Source organism: Otolemur garnettii, unplaced genomic scaffold, assembly GCF_000181295.1.
Source record: "Otolemur garnettii isolate 467f Iridium unplaced genomic scaffold, OtoGar3 scaffold00384, whole genome shotgun sequence".
In the NCBI taxonomy this organism is placed as follows: Eukaryota; Metazoa; Chordata; class Mammalia; order Primates; family Galagidae; genus Otolemur; species Otolemur garnettii.
In genome coordinates this window covers 92924-98868 of record NW_003852779.1, presented here as the reverse complement: position 1 = coordinate 98868, position 5945 = coordinate 92924, and positions in this window count along the sequence as shown.

Genomic DNA, 5945 nt, shown 5'->3' with positions numbered 1-5945 from the left:
AAAGGTTTGGTAGAATTCTGATGTGAAGCCATCTGGTCCTTAGCTTTTCTTTTTAGGAAGATTTTGTGTAGTTGATACTATTTCAGACCTTTATATAGGCCTATTCAATATTTCCACTTCCTTCTGGCTAAGTCTTAGAAGGAGTTCTGCTTCCAAGTATTGGTCAATTTCCTTCAGATTTTCATATTTCTGAGAATAAAGTTTCTTGTAATATTCATTAAGGATTTTTTGAGTTTCTAAGGGGGCTGTTGTTATTTCATCTTTACCATTTCTGATTGATTAGCAATTTTATTCTTTTTTTCTTGGTTAGGTTGGCCAAAGGTTTATCTATCTTACTGACCTTTTGAAAAATCAACTTTTTAATTTATTGATCTGTTGTACAATCCTTTTGTTTTCAATCTCATTTAATTCTGCTCTAATTTTGGTTATTTTTTTCCTTCTGCTAGATTTGGGATTGGAGTGTTCGTCCTTTTCCAGTTGCTTGAGATGTCCCATTGAAGTTGTTAACTTCATCTCTTTCCATTCTCTTGAGGAACGCTTGCAATGCTATAAATTTCTCTCTTAGGACTGCCTTTGCAGTATCCCAGAGGTTCTGGTAACTCGTATCCTCTTTATCGTTTTGTTCCAAAAATTTGATAATTTCCTTCTTGATCTGGTCTCTGACCCACTTATCATTTAGCATAAGGTTATTTAGCTTCTAAGTTTTTGTATGAGTCTGCAGATTACTGTTGTTACTGAGTTCAACTTTTATTCCATGATTGTCTGAGAAGATGCATGGAATAGTTTCAATTCTTTTAAATTTGCTGAGGTTAGATTTGTGACTTAAAATTTGGTCGATTTTGGAGTGTGTACTGTGGGCCGATGAGAAAAATGTGCATTCAGTTTTGTTAGGATGAAATGTTCTGTAGATGTCTGTTAAATCCAAATGCTGAATAGTTAAGTTTAAATCTAAACTTTCTTTGCTAAGCTTCTTGTTGGAGGATCTATCCAACACTGCCAAAGGAATATTAAAATCACCAACTAAGATGGAGCTGGGAGAAATCAAGTTGCTCGTGCCAATTAGTGTCTCTTTTATAAATTGAGGTCCATTCTGGTTGGGTGCATAAATACTGATGATTGAAATCTCATCGTATTGAGTATTACCCTTAACAAATATAAAGTGGCCGTGTTTATCCTTTCTTACTTTTATTGGTTTAAAGTCTATTGTATTTGCAAATAAAATTGCAACACCTACTTTTTTCTGTTTTCCATTTGCCTGGAATATAGATGACCATCCCTTTACCCTGAGTCTATATTTGTCTTTTAGGGTAAGTTGGGGTTCTTGTATGCAGCAGACATCTGGCCTGAGTTTTGTATCCAGTCAGCCAGCCTGTGCCTCTTTAGAGGGCAATCTAAGCCATTCACATTGATTGAGAATGTTGATAAACCTGGTAGAATTTTGGGTATCAAGTTTTTTGAAAGGCCAGTGGACATCTTTAATCCTTTCACCAATGTGGAAGGTGGAATTTGATTTAAATTTTCTGTGTGAGTTTAGTTATGTGGTGGAGGATTGTGTTGGTCATTATGGAGGATAGATCTGAGAATATACTGGAAGGCTAATTTAGTTTGTTATCGCAAATTTCTTCAACATGTGAATGTCATTAAAGTATTTAATTCATTCATCATAAATGAAACCCAGTTTAGCTGGATACAGGATCCTGGGTTGAAAGTTATTTTGTTTTAGGAGGTGAGAAGTCAATGACCACCCTCTTCTAGCCTGAAAGGTTTCAGCAGAGAGATCTGCAGTCATTCTAATGTTCTCCCCCTTGTAGTTTATGGTTTACTTATATCTAGCTGTTTTCAGAATTTTCTCTTTCATATTAATGTTAGTGAAGTTAATTATGAAGTGCCTAGGGGATATCTTATTTGAGTTGAGTCATACTTTGGTTCTGAAACTGTCTGCTATCTGAATTTCAGACTCTCTTGGCATGTCTGGAAAGTTCTCCTTCATAATTTCATGAAGAGCCTCTGTGCTTTGTGAAGCCACTTTGTTACCTTCAGGGATTCCTATTACAGTAATATTAGTTTTCCTCGAATTATCCCAGAGCTCTCTGAGAGAGTGATCCGTTTTTGCTTGCCATTTCTCTTCATCCTTGCATGCTTGGGCACGTTCAGAAGCTTTGTCTTCAATGTCAGAGATCATTTATTCTACCAGCTCCATTCTTTTACTGAGGAATTCTACCATATTTTTCAGATCTTTGAGGGCTGCAACCTCTTGCCTCAGTGTTTAAAGATCTTTGGTCATTTTATTTTTGAAATCATTGAATTCTTGAGATATCTTTTGAATAATTTCTTGAGATATCTTTTGAATAATTTCTTGAAATTCTAATTCCCTCCATTCTTCCATTCTGTTAATCTTATTTACTATCCAAATTCTGAACTCAATTTCTGGCATCTCAGACATCTGTTTATTGATGGGATCTTCAATTGCATCTGCCCCATCCTTCCTTGGGGGAGTTTTATCTACTCTGGTTATTCAAATTACCAGAGTTTTTACACTGATTCCGCCCCATGCTGAATTTATACGGTGTGGAGACCATACCAGAACTGTTCAGTCAGTGGCTGCCAACAAGAAGATGTCGGCTTCTTCTGGTTGCCCAGAAAGGCAGAGCGTGTCTGTGTGGAAGAGCCTGAGGGGTGTGAGCCTTGTTGTTCCCAGTGCTGTGGCTGTTGCTCTTCACCTTGGGGTACCGCCATTCTAGTATGTTTCCCTCTCAACTGACCATCCTCTTGTATTTCTCAGGCGGCTGGCTGGGGATGCTGGGAGCATACAGCTCTGGCAGTTCTTGGCCCACCTGGCACAGGTGCCTGGAGCAGGAAACTCCTCCGCCACCCACGGGACGTGTGCAGCTCTAGCAAGCTGTTCTGGGCCCACCCACAGTGTGGGAGACCTCCACCACTGCCCATGGGATGTGCACGGCTCTAGCAAGTAGTTCTAGGCCCACACAGAGTGGGGGACTTCTCCAGCAGCCCCATGGGGCACGGGTGGCTCTAGCAAACAGTTCTGGGACCTCCTGCATGAGTGCCTGGAATGGGCGACTCCTCCATCGCCGCCCGCGGAATGCACGCTGGTCTAGCAGGTCTATGGCTGCAGTACCAGGACTGGGCACTTGGTCTCACAGGGGTCAGGGAGAGAATTTAAGCACCGTGATATTAGGTGCTGGAACACTTAAATTTTAGCATGAGAATTTGAGTTTTCTGTAGATTCTAGTTATCAGGTCTTTGTCAAATTCATAACATATTAGGTGCTAAACACCTCAAATTTTAGTATGTTATGAATATGACAAGGCCTGATAACTAGAATCTACAGAGAACTCAAATTCTCACTCAAATTCACAGGGGTGGTGGATGCTGCTCTGTGCCCCCCCCCCACTGTCTCTGTAGGCAAAGATGGAAGGGTGGACTGGAAATTCAAAATGGCAGTGAAAATGTTTGTTTGGTTTTTCTGCCAGGTGATAGAGTGTTTAGAATCTCAGTAGGGTCCCTCTAGGGGAGTAGACCCCCCCCTTCTGTGTTTCTCACACATTGGGTGAGATAACAGGTCCTCAGTTCACTGCTCACTTGTAGAAAACTTACAGGAGCAGACAAAGAGAAAAAAAAGAGAAAACCACAACTTTCTTGAGGGAGGGGATGGACACTTTTCCTTTGGGATGTATTATGTACCCGTAAATTGCTTTATTGGACTCTCAACTTGCCTCAGCAGAGGTGTTCTGCAGATATCACTCTTGTCTCTTGGCTGGGCTCCCAATCTTCAACTTTATTGGGCATTTTCCAGACATTATCCTTCCCTCTGGATGGGAGCTTCGGTCACAGGCTAGCACCTGTCGGCCATCTTGCCCCTCCTCGTCACAATATTTTTATTTGTAATAATTATTATGCCATGAATTCATGGAGAAAAGATTCCAGAAGTTCAGGGAGACACCTTGCCATTGAATGTGACATGACTATTATGCCATGTATGACTTTTTATGACTATTATGCCATGAATTCATGGGGAACAGATTTCTGCACTGTTACATGGGGTCTTTTGATTTATCCTGTGTGCTATGCTGTACACCTATTATGCCATGAATTCATGGGGAATAAATAGTTCCAGCACCTAATATCATGGTTCCATTAGTTCTCTTGGTTATTCTGTGTGCTATGCTTTATGCCTATTATTCCATGAATTCATAGGAAATAGGTTCCAGGAGCTCAGGCTCCATTCTACAGGTTCTCACAAAATGTGCTTCTCTGGGGAGGAGCATGCTGGTTATTCACTTGAACCCCAGTAAATTTCTCTTTGATTTCCTTCTTTTTCTAATTATTTTCCTTCATGTGTATCAGGAAGCTATCTCAGTTCTTAGAGTTCTTAATATGCTCAATAGAAACATTAATCCTCTTGGCAAGAATCTTGCCCTTAACTTGTTTGTTTACAACAATGTCAACAGCATGCTGGGTAACACTGTAGACTCTTCCAGTTTTGCCATGATAGCATTTGTATGGCATGCCTTTTTAAACAGTGCCCATTCCGTTGATGTCTACAATATCACCTTTCTCATAGATTCACATATGTGGCCAAAGAAACAACTCCATGTTTCTTAAAAGGCCTAGAGAATATGTATTGGTGACTCTCCTTTTTCCTTTTGTGTTTGTCATTTTGGTGAATTACTGGAAGATGGCATTTCCCAAGCTAAAAAGCTTTTGAACACCTAAGGGTACCACAAACAAAGAAAATAGTCTTCAGAATGGGAGAATATTTTAGCATGTTATGAATATGACAAAGGCCTGATAACTAGAATCTACAGAGAACTCAAATTAAACAATAAGAAAAGTGCAAACAACACTCTCTATAAGTGGAAAAGAGATTTGAACAGAAACTTCTCCAAAGATGACAGACAAATGGCCAACACCGTAATAGGGCAGTGCAGTGAACTCTGGGAGGGCCGGTTGGTTGGGATCCATGAAAGGAAAATGATGGTTTGCTGTTGAAGAGAGGGGGAAAAGAATACATTAGATGATTCCTTAATGGGTGAATGAGAAAAGTAGGTACTAAGTGACCTCTCATCCTCTCATCTTGTGTATACTGACAAAACGAACTTAGGGAAATGGATGTGCTGCTATAGTATGAAATTCTGGGAATATAAATGGGGAAGTTTGTCTTAGTATAAGAAACACACCCCATTTAATTTTTTCTAGCTTACCCATATTAAGGAATTCATATGAATACTGTAATCCAGTACACAAACACAAAATAGAAAAGCCTACATTGAACATTTTGAGAAATAATTCCTACTAAGGTGCCTAGAAACACACATTCCTTTTCTAAGGCATTTGGGTTTAGCAGGTTCTTTCCCCACCGTCCCCAGGCTATAACATGAAAATGTGAAACTTCAGGACCTCCCAATGTGCATCACTGGGTTGAGGTGAGCATCCAATTAGAGGTGTCCAAGCTCCACTCTCAACTGACTCAGCCAATGAAGGACCTGCAGCCTGTGAGTTACAGCCATTGGCCAAAAATTGTGCAGAGATACCCAGGACAAGCCAATAAGAGCCTTCCTGTGTACCCTGCCTTGCTACTGAGTAGGAAATTGGTGTGTCTCCTTGTCTGATGTTGGTTTCTTTCTATAGGCTTTTTTGAAAATTGTCTATTGTTTGAGACAAGGTATGATAATATCACCTGGGCTAGAGTGCAATGGGCTGACCATAGCTCACTGCAATCTCAAACTCCTAGGCCCAAGTTATGTTTTTTGCTCAGCCTCCCAAGTAGCCAGGACTATAGGCCTCAGTTTCACAGTTGTCATAATTTTAGTTTTTTAGTTTTTGTATAGATGAGGTATTTCTGTATTGCCCAGGCTTGTATTTAGTATTTTTATTGTATAAATTGAAGGTTTACAATAGGACATTTTGATATGCATGTACCTATT